This window comes from Pleurodeles waltl, chromosome 11 (genome assembly GCF_031143425.1).
Source record: "Pleurodeles waltl isolate 20211129_DDA chromosome 11, aPleWal1.hap1.20221129, whole genome shotgun sequence".
Lineage (NCBI taxonomy): Eukaryota > Metazoa > Chordata > Amphibia > Caudata > Salamandridae > Pleurodeles > Pleurodeles waltl.
In genome coordinates this window covers 265369541-265385683 of record NC_090450.1, presented here as the reverse complement: position 1 = coordinate 265385683, position 16143 = coordinate 265369541, and positions in this window count along the sequence as shown.

Below are 16143 nucleotides of genomic sequence, written 5' to 3'. Positions count from 1 at the left end.
TGTTTGCACCGCATTGACTTTTAACTTTCAAGCTCTCCGTTGAGGGGCTTTTATTACTTTTTTCTTTTGTTGGTGCATGTATGTAGCGCAAACTAGAGCCAAAGGTATTGGAGTGCTTTATGTGGCTAAACCATTGCTTAGGCTGTAAGTAACAACCAATCGGAGAACAGGAGAGCTACTGCACCTTCCAGTGCTAAAAATAAATGCTTGCACTTTGTGATGCAGCCCATCTCACTGTTGGTCTTGCAGGGCGCCATCAGACTGCGGGAGAGTTACTGTGGCATGTAGGGCTAAAATGCTCTCACCATGTATATTAATGCAGACTCTCCTGAGTAGCCACTTTATCGCAAGTTAACTGGCAGGATCTGTGCAGCTGATAAGAGCACCATCAACATGCGTTCGGATTATTGTTGGGCATCCCTGCTCCAGAATGAAACAAGCATTGACAAATCCAACAGATTTGGCTTGTGCAAAATCTATTGGTTTTGTTAATGTTTTTTTAGACATCTTACACAGAAGCATGCACTGCTGAGTACCATGTCTTAAAGTTTAAAAACTGAGATATGACACAAGCAAAAGTGGGTGCATCATAACACTTTTTTAAACTTTAAGACATGCTGCACAGCAGCTCGAGCTGTTGTGCAACAGTCAAAAAAACATTGACAAAATCAATTGATTTTGTAAAGGCAAAACTTATTGGCTTTTCCAATGCTTGTTTTAACTGTCTTGACTGCTTTCCTACTAATTTCTCTCCAATCTTGCTCCCCTGCTTTTGCCACACACTTATGGCTTTAGTTCCCTTTATATGCTTGTTTTTTCTAAGCTTCTTACTCTCTTGTGTCCAACTGGTGTGTTGCTATGGTTTTCATGTTTATATTTTATTTTATTTTATTTTTTTACACTTCATTGATTAAAGCAACATGTGAGACCAAGGCCAGGTTCTGTACACCCACAGCAGGCTCAACAAGTTTGTGCCACGAGATGCGGTTGCACTATTTTGTATGTGGACGCATCACCCCTGTATGCTAAGAGCGCGTAGAATGCCTGATGCCATTTATTCCCTGTTGGATGGATGAGTGCATGTGCACTCACAGATGTGTCAGGTCACTGCGATAGAATGCTCCTAATCGGAAAGTAATTAACAGGCTGACGGGCCTGATTGGTTGAATGGCATTTCCAATGCAGTTTACATTTATAGTGGACGAGGCGTATTCTTTCTTTAACATTTCTCGATTATTATTTACATAATCTGATCTTTTTTTTAGTAGTTTATGAATTTACCTTGTATTCAGACATTTTATTATAGTACAAGTCAGACTTTTGTAGTACGAAGGTGCTACACAACTTCACAACTTTGAAATGGTTTTTAAACATTCGCCAGATTTGCAGGTGTGCAGTGGGAGACGTTTAAAGCAAAAGAAAGTGACAGCAAGTGTATCACGGTCTCCACTACCTCTATGGGCCGAGAGTGTACTGCTAAGCAGTAAAAGTTTATGGTCGCCATGCTCCGCCCAACTAGACGTATGCTTCCCATTCTTTGCTGCCAGAGTTCACAATGCAGGAAGGTGTAGGAAGAGTGTGTATTGTTGTGGGGCAATTGTTTTCCAGAATCGATTCAGATATATGGGCATGGCCGGCCTTTAGCGTGGGCGAGCTGCTTCCATGCCCAGGGCGCTGATATACAGAGAGGCGTACGGAGCTGTTTAGATTCCTGTAATGCATCAGGTCCCCCCTTGTCCTAAATCCAAAGAAAAGCGTGTTTCAACATGGGTACCTTAGGCTGCCATAGCCGTACTCACCCTGTAGGTCTGCGCTAAAGACTCAGGGGTATTTTTACTAAGATTTTACTCCGTGTTGTGAGGCAAATTGAGGCAAAATCTTTTTTACCTATTTACTTTCCAGTGCAAACTTGTTTTGTGCTGAAAGTTACCCTAAGAGTAATGCAAACCAGCACAAAGCACTGCTTTGCGTTACTTGGCGCCAAGGGTGCGTTACTTGGGTCGTACATAGGCATTCCCATGCAACCACCCATGCCCTTTGACGCAAAACCCTAGCTACAAACAGTAGTAGACAGAGTTTTGCGCCAAAACTTGATGTCATGTGAAAGCAGGCATTAAAAGGAGAAATGTTTTCATTTCTCCTTTTTTTCCGACTTTACTTGAATGCTGCACTATGTAGCACACATACAACGTAGGAAAAGTTTAAAAGTGTGTCTATACATAGTATTTTGTACTTGAAGGGTACCCTTCAAGTACAAAACCTATGCTAGTCTCACATACACACCCTTGCACTATGGCGCAAAGGTATGTGTGTGTGGCACACAACAGCTATCAGCACAAGTGCTAGGGCCAGGGGAGAAAAGAGCAATATTTCTATAAATATGGCGCTCTCCTGCTCTTTTCTTCTCACGCATTGCACAGCAGCATTTTTGGCTGCTGTACCGCACTGCATGACTATTTTGTAAATCTAGGCCTGAGAGACTAAGTTGTATGACTCTCTCACCCTCAATACAAAGAAAGAGTAGGATTAATATTTCTCAATGAAAAATGGGTGGAGGAGGGCTACCAAATTTGGTTTTGCCTGAGACACTATCTGAGCAAACATTTCCCTGCATATGATTGTCCTGTGGTCCCTTTGGGATGTAAGACTGCAGTGTATGAGTCAGGGAGTCTGCTGGGACAGAAAAGTTCCCTACATGGTGACAAATGTGCACCCTTGGTACTGATTTTTGGTCCTGGACGAACACAGATCATGCATGTGTGCTGTGACTTAAGCTGGTCTTTTGGGGCTGTGGTCCTGTTATACTGGGATGAGCTCATCAAGTGTTACACATGTGATGGTAAAAAGCTACTGTACTTCCCAGGATTTAAGTGACACAGGCACTTTGGTGGAAGCATACCAGTTCTGTTTTTCAGTAGTGATCAGTAATATGAACAGGCTTTTTAACATTTATCATAGGAGTGGGGTCAATAGGCCCTCTCATGCAAAGGTGTGTTGCTTTGTAGTTGAATTACCCTTGCCCTAAGTAGTGACTGTGTGTAGTGTTCGACAATGAGTGATGCTTGTATGGACATATTTGAATATCTGTGTGCCTGTGCATGGTACCTAACATAACATGAAAGTGTGGTTTCCATTTTGGGAAGCCCAAGGAATGAAAAGGCTAGTGGAGGTGAGTATTTCAACCACCATACAGGAGTTGTGGATTGCTGACATTGCTGAGGACTGGATTGAGAACACACACACACTGGCGGAAGGGTATTGAGCATCTTCTGTGCACATCAAAAGTCTCTTTGATTCCAGGAAAAGTTTTTGACAATTTGAGTCTGTGCTCATTTTAATGAAGGTGGTGGGTCTGATAAGCTTGGCGCTGCAGGACCAGAAAATCATGAATGAGTGGCAGACCTAGGCCTTTGAACCTTTATGAGACATATTTCAGTGAAGGCGGACAGCCAGATGTGTTGACCGGTTACTCTATTGGCTTGTTTTGTGGGTCAATCAAAACTGGAGCCATACCTGCTGTGCCAGACTGTCCTTTTATAAAGGGACAGGGCAGAGAAGAGGGCACTTCAAAGAAGTTGACTCCCACAACAGGAATATAAAAAGAGGTGACACTAAATCACATCCATGCAGCAGCCTTCGTCTTGCCTGCCAAGACCAGCAGATTGTGTGAGGAGGAGTAGAGCCCATGGAGAGAGTGAGGCCCCATGGGGATCTTTTTCAAATGTGTCTCTGTGGTGGAAGTGTGCTCTCGACAAGACCAGGTGTGACAATTGCAAGAGTGCAAACCATCCTCTAGCTGTTTCAAAAGTTAGGGTCATCGCCCTTGTGAGAACTGAGATTTGTGTATTCCATGTGCCAGGATGGGACCAATGTGAAGCTAGGCCATTGCCCGTGGGTGCACTGAAGTCGGAGAACTCTGGATGCCAGGAGGTGGCCCCTGTGAAGCTAGGATCAATACCCATGTATGCAGAGAAGTGGGTAACCTCCATTTGTCAGGAAGGAGGCCAACATGAAGCCTTGGCTGCCACCAGTGTGTGCACTAAAGTCCCTGATCATCCATGCCAGGACGGGGCCACTTTGATGATAAGGTTGTCACTCGGGAGCAACACCCATGTGACCAGCAGGGTGGCACCTAGAAGATAAGGCCATTGGACCTGTGCAAGTCAAAGCTAGCTACTCCTGTGTGACAGGAGGGGACCACCGTGATATAGTCAGGTCCATCACTCTGGATCGTCTTGCAAAAAGTGCTGTGAAGAGCACTTACAAATTGCTGCAGGATTTGTCTTTGGACTTTCAACACCAATGCAGATTCTTCAAAACAAAGGAGGCCCCATGTGTGTTCACAAAGACCGCAAATGGTCAGGGACCCTCAGCACCAGGAGAACAGAGCTGACGAAGAAGCACCCCGGTCTTCCTGTGCTTTCTGGCTGCCATTGGGTTGGGTATGACTGTTTAATGCTGTCAGGCCTGCTAGGGGCTTGCAAGACCTTAGGACGTAGCACTGCTAATATTGACTTCGATAGCCAGATTTAACCATTTTTGAATGGGAACTAGCAAGGGATGTGTCTAGAAGTCGACTCCATGATCAAATTTGGAATAACCACCCCCACTAGAAGGGACAGAGGGATTCGTTGGCTCCTCTCAGAACAAACCCAGCTCTCTGACCTTAAGAGACTCTGGGGTTTATTTATAATGTTGTTTCCATGCTTTGTGTGGTTATATAAAAATTCCTATTTTTTAATAAATGCATATATTTAACTGGACAGTCAGCTTATTGTCGTTACTGTTTGCTCTTTGATTCTTGCGCCTGTGTACACCTACTTCCCATCGAAGAGCCTTGGACTGCTTGACCCACTGAGCGTCAAGTGCTGGAAGAGATAGGGCTTAGCTTAGTTACTCAAGAATCATAGCAGGTCGGGTGCCATGAAAGCAAGAATAAAAGACCCCCACCCCCACAGTCTGACCCAGTTACACCAACTTGCCCTGTAGCCGTTTGAACAGGGTTTTGACAGAAATGTAAACTTTAATTTGGGCGAAGCCGCTCATCTTTGTAAAGATTCATGAACTCACAAGGCAAGTGTACTATTTGTTCACTGCAAGTGTGAAAGTGAGAATCTGTGAGAGTGGGGGTTGTAATGTCAAGATGCACGTCCTAAGCCCGGCCCACCAAAGAGAAGACTCAAACCGAGGGCACACAGCATTGTCATCGTGCCAGTCCAGCTTGGTCCCTGATTTTACTGCTTTCAGAGAAGACAAGTGAAGAGTGTATTTTTAGTATGTCTTATAAAACAAACTACATAGGAAAAATAGCAATGAACTATTTCAATTTATATCATTTATAAAGCTTCTTCTATATTCAGAGGGCCAAGTGAAGGCGTGATGCCAAACAGGCAACTAGAATGGTAATTACCAGTAATTGAACATCATTAAAATAATTAGGCCATCGCTTTTGGAAAGAATGGTCTGAAATTCTCATTGACGAATGGACAATTAAGTCTGAAAGACACCTGATTTCGAGTGGCAGTTGATTCCCTCGATGGACTTCCATCACTTCTAATGCTTTGTGACCTGCTAATGTTTCTCTGATTTCAGGTTCTTGTGGGGAAGATGTGACTGCTGATTGCTGATTCCCATCAGGCACGCCTCGAAGCACGTTTAAAAAATAAATACTGTACCGGAGGCTCCAACAGAGATTAATAAAAGTAAGCCTTTTAATGTCCATAAGCTGTCTTCCCATTTTCTGTTTGTTTATTGAAAGGCATTTTGTTTGCAGTTCAGGCAGGATAATACATACTATGGCAAAAACGACAGTAGACGCTATGACAACAAGATATGACTGAGTGAAAAGATCTTTCCACAATAAAACCATGCTTTGTGTTTCTACAATTGAGTGGATAGGACATTCCGTTTTATAGGACCTTCAAGAGCAACTCCTTTCAAATTTCACAGACATTTCATTAATCCGCGTTTACCGAATTTTTAAAGAGCCCAAATATCAGAGAACAGAGAATTATTAAGCCCTGTGCTGCCATTAGTACGTGTTACAAGAGCACTCTCAAAGACAATAGTCACCTTTGGGTTATAGATCTTTCATTCGGGGCAATAAACCGCTTCATGTTTATTGCACTCATCTGCCCAGTAATAGACCATTGCCTCCTAGAAGGTAGTTGGCCACTTCAGGTTTACACACCGCTTATGCATTGCTATAGACCCGCGAACAGATCGCTTCAGAGCTTTGAAATGTAAACTGAATGGTGTATATCATTTAATTATTTCATTATTTCTGTGAATTCATATAGTGGGAGTATACTGCAGTTAAAAATCCATACTTGGAAGTATTTTCCGACGTGTACATTTATGTTGCCAGAATTCCTGTTCTTACAGGTTACAAAAGAATAAGCTAGCAATAAGGCAACGTTCGGATAGTGATTTGATAACAAAGGGATTATAGACAAAATGACAATGAAAATATTCATGTATCTTCTTACAGGCTACAACAGGAGGCAGTATTATTCACACCATGTCTGCACGACTGAATAAGTATGAAACGGTTGGATCGAAACAACACGCCCACTCTAAAAAACAGGATAACGTAATGCAGAGCTTGTGCAATATCACCCAACACCTATACTATTTTATATCAACCCAGATTGCACGGGCACTCACTCAAAGAAGGTCAGTACATTTCACAGGTGTTTGCTTATAGCAAAGCCTCAAAGCATTGTGGTAGATGGAGACATTGCATTTTCGTTTAATATTTCAATCTTCACAGGCACTTGGGCATTTTATCATGTGTGTTATGCAGCATTCAAAGTCCACGAACACCTAAGAAACTTTAGCTCCTCTGCAGAGCTTTAATGAAAGCAAAACGTAAAGATGTCACAAGCATACCCGTGGAAAAATGGACTTGGACAACTGTTTAAATGAAAGGAGTTTACCTCGTTGAACATTGCTCTGCAGTTTACTGCTGAATTGAAGATTTAACAAAGAAATAAAACATGTAATGGCTACATCTATCACAATGTTATGTGGCCATTTTAAGACAATGGCCTGTGGTAAATTCTGATCTGCTTGACCTGAGTGCTACCACAAGCTGGAATGGTGTATCTAAAACAAATATAATTTTATTAGCCTATCACAGCATCCACAAAGACAGGCGTTGGTCTTGTTTACAGAGTAAGTAAACATCTCGTATTACAGAATTTGTCAGCATCTTTTTGTTATACCACTATGTCTACTGTTAGAAATGGGGCCTGTAGTTGGCTCCTGCTTCAGACCACCCCAGTGAAATGTTGAATGAGGATTAAGTTAAATGTCAGGCAGAAAACGAAATTGCAGAAAAAGATAAAAAATCAAGTTGACCTTCAACTGTGGGTAGGCAGTGTACACGTAGGTATTGTATGTCACTGCACAAATACAAGTGCTATCCTCACCGCTGATCACCAATGTTAGAAATGGGGTCTTCGGTTGGCAGTCAGGTTACCCCCTGTCCAAGCAAGGACCCTCATTCTAGTCAGGGTAAGTCACACACAATCCAAATGATCCTGTGCCCACCCTCTGGTAGCTTGGCACTGAGCAGTCAGGCTTAACCTAGAAGGCAATGTGTAAAGTATTTGTGCAATAAATCATGAAATAACACAGTATAAACACCACAAAAATACACCACACAGGTTTAGAAAAATATAGAGTATTTATCTGGTTAAAATAAGGTAAAAAAAGATCAAGATTTGATAAGTGCATATTGAATCATCACTTTAGAGAATGATAAAGTCTCAAGTTCTTAAAAGCAATGTGTCTCTTGCAAGCACAGAGTACCTGGCTTGCATCTAAATTAGGAGGAGATGCGTGGAAAACAGGAATGTGTGTGTCGGTTTCTCTGGGTGCACACAGACTATGTGTCAATACTTTTCGCGCAGCCAGGGCCTTGCGTCAATTTCCAGTGCACGGACTTGGATCCTCTTCAGGTTGCGGGGTATTTGGACACCCCAGGGAAGATGCAGAGAAATCCTGGGTGTGCAGGACGAAGTCTCAGGAGCTATGTCCATCCAGTGGGTGATGCAGGGAAATTTCTGTCACACTGGAGGCGCTTCGTCGATTCTTCTTGCAGGAAGTCGGGCTACGTCGTTCCGGCTCGGCTATGTGTCAATTCAGTGGGCCGTGTGTCGAAGTTCCGGTCACATGCGCTGGCGCTGCATTGATCTCCACTCGGGGAGCCAGGCTGCGTCGTTCCGGTTCGGCGTGCAGTGAGTTTCTCACCACATTGCAGGCTTTGCATTGTTTCTGACAGACTGTGCATCGAAATTTCGCCAAAGAAGGACTTCTTTGCAGAGTTGAAGTCTTATTCGCCCTGAGACTTCAGAAAAGAGGAGGCAAGCTCAATCCAAGTCCTTGGAGAGCGCTTCTCAGCAGAGCCAGAGGGCAGCAAGGCAGCAGTCCTTTTCTGCCAAGCAGGCAGGTGAGTCCTGTGGGTAGCCAGGCAGCTTCTCTTGGCAGGCTGCAGGTTCTGATTCAGAGTTTCTTCCCCAGTGGTATCTTGTCCAGAGGTGTCTGAGTTGATAGGGCCAGAGGCCCTGTTTGAATACCCAAATGTGCCTTTGATGTGGGGGAGATTTTAAATAGTGGCTTAGAAGTGCACAAGGTCCCCTTTCAGTTCCATCCTGTCTGCCAGGGTCCCAGTAGGGTGTTGGCAGAGCAGTGTGTGAGGGCAGGCCACTGTCCTTTGACATGTGTCAGGCCGTCCACCCTCCCAGCCCAGGAAGACCCATTCAGTATGCAGATGCGTGCAGGTGTGACTGAGCATCCTGTGTTTGGGGTTGTCTGAGTGAAATGCACAAGGGAGCTGTCAACTAACCTAGCGAGACGTGGATTGTAAGGCACAGAAGGACTTAAGTGCAGAGAAATGCTCACTATCTAAAAGTGGCATTTCTAAAATAGTAATATTAAATCCAACTTCACCAGTCAGCAGGATTTTGTATTACCATTCTGGCCATACTAAATATGACTTGTTATTCCTTTCAGATCAGAATCTAGCACTTAAACAGAATATGAGGGTAGCCCTAATGTTAGCCTATAAAAGGAGCAGGCCTCACAGCAGTTTAAAACAAATTTAGGAGTTTTACACTACCAGGACATTTAAACTACACAGGTACATGTCCTGCCTTGTCCCTACATAACACCCTGCCCTATGGGTTACCTAGGGCCTACCTTAGGGGTGACTTATATGTAGAAAAAAGGGGAGTTTAAGGATTGGCAAGTACTTTTATTGGCAGTGAAACTGCACACACAGGCCTTGCAATGGCAGGTCTGAGACATAGTTAAAGGCTACTTATGTGGGTGGCATAATCAGTGCTGCAGGACCACTAGTAGCATTTAATCTACAGGCCCTGGGCACATGTAGTGCACTTTTACTAGGGACTTATAAGTAAATTAAATAAGCCAATTGGGTATGAGCCAATGTCACCATGTTTTAAGGGAGACAGCATATGCACTTTAGCACTGGTTAGCAGTGGTAAAGTGTGCAGAGTCCTAAAACCAGCAAGAACAGTGTTAAAAAGTGGAGGGAGGCAGACAAAAAGTTGAGGGTGACCACCCTAAGGCTGTCAGGTCTAACATCTACAGGATAACTTTTTTCTTAATTTTTTTTCTTTGTTTACATTCCGTCCCTTACCAAGAAACATGTTAAACCAGTAAAATAGCCCTAGATAAACAAACCCCCTCTCCAATCCTTCCCCACCCAGAAAACCACAGGGAAACAACCAGGTCCATCTTAGGATGCTCCCAGAGCTTATTAGACAATATACTGGCCGTGTCATTATACCAGCGACACCACAAATTCACCAATAGATGGTGTTTTGAACCATTCAAAGAAGTTTATAGTGGCAAGTATTTAATAGAATTCAATATATTCAGTGTGTGGGTTAAAACGCCATGGCTATCTATGGAGAATGGGTGTCATCTTTAGAGTGAGCCTTCAGGATTTTATAACAAGAATGATACATTGTATATAATTAACTTGCACTCTGTGCAAATTCTTATATGAGTACATGAGGATCTTCCCCCATACCGAGTCATTCTGTGCTCTACCCATGTCAATTGCCCTTGGTGTAAGGAGCTTGACCGTGACAGCTCTATATGACGAATATGGGATCTGTAGAGCCATCAAATTAACTTCTTGTTGTTATCCATATCGTGGAGTGTTTGGCTTGCTTGTGAATGTGTGGTTTCAATGTTGCGGTCTGAAACAGCTCACACAAAACAAATGCAATCTGTCCTCATGTAAGAATCTGCCTTCTAGGAATGTTATGATCTTTTACTAGAGTTCTTTAAAACCCTCATCTACAAATAAATCCCAAACCGTGACTAATCCCATTCTCAGTCCATATCTGTAGGTGGTTTTCCCTAACCACTTCTGTATCCATGGGGAGACCAACAACTGAAGTAGAAGAGACACAGAGTAGTATAGGTTTTGTAGCTATGTTTCAGACAGACCTACGCCGTCTGCAACAGGGTGGATGGATGAATGAGTAATTGTTCCATAGGAAACATCATTTTTTATAGATTATCATCATTACATAATTCTTCAGGAAGGCCTGTCTCCCCCAATAACTAGCCAGTCAGCTACCAAGAAACCCACTGGATCTGCGCCGCTAGGTACTTTTTTTCCACATCTGGGATCCCAGTGCTTCTGCCTATATAGGAAGCTTTAGGTTTGAGATGGTAACTCAACATCATATTCCAGACCATACCAGCGCACCCAATATCCGATCTAGATCATTATAAAACAAACTAGGTGCAATAAGCGGGGAGATTGACATAAAAGTATAGAAAGTGTGACATCAACACAACTTAGATGAGTACAGCAAAGCACACAATGCAGTCTGTGACTTCTGTTCTGCTTTGATCAAGTTACCATCACAGATATCATCCACAGTGTAGTAAATATTGATCCCCAAATGCCTAAATGTTGAGGTTTCCCAAACAAGGTGACCGTCCATCACAGTTCAGTTAGGTGGGTTTCTGGGAAAGATGCAGGATTTTGTCTAGGTGACACAAAGTCCAGAAATGGCTGCAAACGCCTCATGTGTTCAAGTGTCAGTGCAATGTGTTATTGGTGCTTATAGTTTTAGGCCCATGCCTAAACACTATGTGCAATGAGCTATGTCCTGAGAGGCTTGGTGCAAAGACTGGTTAAAGTGAAGGATCCAGTCTCAGCACCACTGTCCATAGTTGACTTTCTTACCTATTGGACTGTTTCACACAGGGACCTGGCTGAAGACAAGGACTTAATCCCTTCTGCATGTTGTCATAGGCTTCTCTGCAGTGGGCTATATCTGCATGGGCTTGGCACGTAAACCTGAGGGCATGGGGATATATGCCTGAAATTCCAAATTGTGATTGAAATCATAAACTTCAACAAATCAAAGAAGTCTTACCATTCTCTGCATAAACTGAGAGAAGATCTGGATCTCTTTTCTGAATTGGGAATATTTAGGATCTACGTACTTTTCACAGAGCAAGACATTTTTGTTCCCAAACACATGATCTTTAGGATCATTGGAAGTTATTGCAACCTTGAAAAATTATCTTCAGTGCCAAATTATGCTATGTTCCATAATGCAACCCTACCACTAAACACCTGTTTATGCATCCTTTTTCTCTGTCATGATCAGGGTACATCTGTTTCCCTTAAACAAGGCACCTACGCATTCACAAAGTTCCCACCTTAGCTATCTCATGGTCTTATGCAAACTAGCTTCCATACAAAGTCCCCTGCTGTGTCTCATTTCTGTGGTCTACACATCTTGCCGAAGTACTTACACACACTCAGCCATTACACTCCACCTGCTCACTGCAATGTGATACTAGTATATCTCTAGTCCACACTGCTCAAATGTCTGTTAAGTAAAATACCTTAATATCGTCACTCACATTTACCAGAGAGCGTTCTTAAATTCTAATATGTGATTTACTTTGCATGACTTATGATTGGCCTGGTTTGTGTGTAAGAGAATGCTCTGGTCCATATATGTGTGGGTGAAGACTTTGATTCTGTGTGCAGGTGCTGCCCAGGATTCCTTAACTGGATGTATGAGTGATTCCAGTAATTTGTTTCATGATAACTGTTTTAGTCGTGATTCCAGTGCTACGCAAACTATCTTGGTCTTCTCTTCTCTTTCAGATAATGCATAACAAACAGAGGGTTGCGCCTTACTGCTCGAAGAAGTAGTGCAGCTTTATCTCCATTTCTACAATGAGAGCTACTGACACTGAAGACTGCATTCATCTGATATTTCTGTTGAGCAGCACCATGGACAAGCCTGGTGTGGTTGGTAAGGTTTTGACATCAAGGTGCACAACCCTGGAATGCAGCTGAGCTTCATTACTATTAGGGACATGCAGGATTCCTTTTCAATCTCTGCTTTTATTTTTCATTCATTCCTGGTTTTACATCGTATGCTTCTTTAAACATATCCAATCAATGTGCGTAATGGTGTTTTTTTAAAATAGCTCTTTATTATATAAGTTCAACAAAAGCACCCTTATACAATGGAGTGCATGCATTTAGGCAAGTTACAGCACCTGTTAACATGTCAAGATAATTGGACCTCGGGCGTGGTCTGGCCACGAACGAAGATGGTCAACTTGTTTTGGAGTTCCACGAGGCTCTGGGCTCTGATCAGGGGCGAAGGGTGCTCTGGGTGCAGCAAACTCTCTAATTTTGGCCCGGGAGCTTCCCCCTGCCGATGAGGGACGGTGTGAGTGGAGCGGTTGCCAGAGCACACAACACCACTCCGGGGAATAGAGGCATGAAGTATGAGCCTGCCGGGGAATCGCGAGCAGCGGCCCACAATAGGATTGGGGCGTGGCTGCTGGAATGGGCCGGCTTCGCATGCGAGAAACGACGGGGGTGCGGGGTGGCGTATACACACCTCGGAGCCCTGAGGGCCGTGACTGCTGGAGCGGGCTGGCTGTAACGCAGGTGGGAGAAGCCTCAGGCAATGGAACCTCAAGTGGAGCCAAGGTGAGGTCATCACAAACCACGCCCCGCAGCCAGACCGGGACGTGGCCGCTGAAACAGGCCTGCTATGCATGCATGAAAGGTGTAGGAGGCACAGAGTTTCCGTGTCCGCTCCTCGGAATCCAGGGGAGATGAGAGGAAGTCCCTTCTCCCCCCAGGGGAAAACTGACCTCGGGAACATACAGGCAAGTGGAGCGCTGGCTGCGGTGGAGAGGGGGAGCCAGCTGTGACGCTTCTTACCCGGACCATCACCTGAGAGCCCAATAGCAGCTTTGGAGAACTGGTGGGAGCGCTAACGACCTGTGGATCCTGAGATATCTGGACACTCCCAAATATATATGTATCTATAAGTGTCCCCCGAGTGGAACCTTTACAACGCCCGGTGTGAGAAAGTTGGGTGAACAACCTAAAGCCAAATCTTTCCCCGGGAGGAGGTCGGGGTCACAGGGGGTCTTTATTCTATGCTTCCAGACTGAAGGGGCATTGCAAACCCTCCCCTGCTATTCCCTTTACACCCCCACCTTCCACAGGGTGCTTGAGTTGGACGGGATCCAACCATATCTAAGAGGACCGCTCCCACCGCTCCCTCCGCTCCCACCGCTCCTTCCTCCGTCCCTTCTATTATTATTATTACATTGAAGTTCCATCAAAGAGGGATCGCTGTCCCGTTCTCCCGCCTGTCCCTCCCCTTTGCCATCCCGGGGGGCACCATACTCTGACGTAGAAGCTCAGAGAGGGAGTGGAAGACAGACGGAGGCCCCACCACTCAACAACTGGTAGCCTTCAACTGTACCAGCTTGTATATTGGACACTATTCCTCCAACATTAATGGTGCGTCAATAGGACTCCTCTGTGCTTAGCCTGAACTAGGGTCCCCTCCACCAGCCAGACTGCATAGACAATATTTTGGATTTCGGAGAAGAGGCCCCATGTTGAGACCGCCTCATCTCCCACCATTTCATCTGGCCTGGGACCATAGGCTCGACTTCCACCCTCTAGCCTCGAGGGCCACCCCAAAATCTATGCCCTGCGATGCCCGGCTGGAAGATGGCGGGTAAATCGTCAGGCAAGCCGGCATGACAGCTGCTCTTCTCAGTGGCCCTCCAGCTTAACAAACCTGCGTCCTCACTCGTACAGCCCCAAGATATGGCCGGCACGAAGCAAGCCAAAACAATGGACCGCATACTCCAGGAGATCACATCGGTCAGTCGTAGACTTGAAGAAATGGATACAGCTATAACATCCCTGACGACGGAGACTAAATAAATGCGCTTAGAAATAGCAGGATTCCAGTCTCCTGAAACAGAACTGGAACACCGAATGGCAACCAGGGAGGACCACATTCACACAGTCTTAGATAAAGACCAGGAACTCCTGTTCCTCCATAGTAAACTTATAGGAATGGAGGATAGAAGTTGGAGGGACAACATCCGCCTTTTTGGATTTCCGGAACACACAGAAAGCACAGATACCCCCCTCCTTCCTCTGCTCCGTCCTCCCAAAATTGACCGAAATAGTTTTCGAACCGCCTTTGGAGTTCCAGAGAGCACATCGTCTGGCCCCAAAGAGGAAAGATGGAACCTCCAAACCCCCCCGATCACTGCATGTCTCTTGAGACACAAGCAGGTCCGCCAACTCCTGTCAGCATCCCAAGCGCACCGACCCTTCAAAACGGACGGCTATGAGATCCGCATAACGGCCGATTTCTCCAAGGAAACCAACGAACGCCACAAGGGGTTCTTGGTACTCCGAACTAGAATGAGACAATTGGAACTAAAATATGGCCTGTTCGAGCCTACGAGACAATAGACCACCAAGAATGGAGTATCCAAGGACTTTTATGACCCAGAAGACTTGCAAATGTACCTGGATAGCTTACAATCCCAGTCCATGGACCCAAAGGACTCAGACCGACCTTTGCATCCATCTTGCGACAGTCAAGATTCCTCGCTTCCATTGCCCAGCCAGGAGGTACCAGGCTGATTCAAACCCGACCATCGGCCCAGAGGCAGAAACCTAGACAGACTTTCAAAAACCCACGATCCAAGTGGACAGATCCTGCAAGTGGTGGTGCTCCTCCACACACAGTTATCGGACAGAGACAAATCCCGTTCCCCCCTGAAGCCTACATCGAATCCCACCTGAACTTGAACCCACCTGCACTTATTCATACTCGCGGTGAAGACCTTGAAGGCCCAGAGACTTGTTGAGATACTGGAGAACTCGTCAATTGATTGGCAGACAGATGAGTATCTGCCCACATGCTGAAGTGCTAATGTTATATGATTACAATGTTTCTGGTTTCTTGCATCATACTTTAGATGCATGCTATGCATCTAGTTTTGGTCTTAATTATGGTCTCGACTGAGTTTTTACAAGTCAACCAAGTGTGGTTAGACACACACACTTCCTCTCAATGTATATATCAATGTTTATGTTGATGGTTCTTATTATGCTATTGTTTCACCTTTTATGCTTTCCAGGAGCGGCTCCCCTGTGGCTCTGCTTCCCCTCCACCCTCTCCCCTTCCCCCTCACTTTAACATGCGTGGGCATGACCGCTGCCCAGACATCACATCCCCTCCCTTCCCACAACGAGGATTCAGTTCTGATAGGACCCGACCATGGACCTGCAACATAAGTGACAGACACTTCCCTCAGATTTGACGCACACTCCTGGTCCTGTGACAAATTGAGCCACAAATTAATTAATAATATGGTCAGCACTGACAGTACCCGCGCCCTGCATTACACTGTATTACACAGCATCTTCACCCTACCTACGACAGTGGGAGTCCCGACCCTCTGTAACTCCCCCCCATTTTGCAACCAATGCAGTCCCGTGACTCAGAGATATTCCTGCTCAATATGTTCAGATAATACCCTCACGTCCATGAGGCAGCCGTATGCCTCCTCGCTCGCCCCCCCACTTCTATTCCTCCTTCAGCTTAGGTAATAAAAATCTCAATAATTATATGTTATAGCGGTCTTCCTCCCTCCCTCCTGCCCCCCTCTCTCTGAAATGGCACACACCTGTGCGGCCCTTGGTGATTCCACACACTCCCGTGGTCTGCCCTCTTCTACTTTCCATGGAGACGGGCGCTAGACGCTCCTGCCCCGATTGGA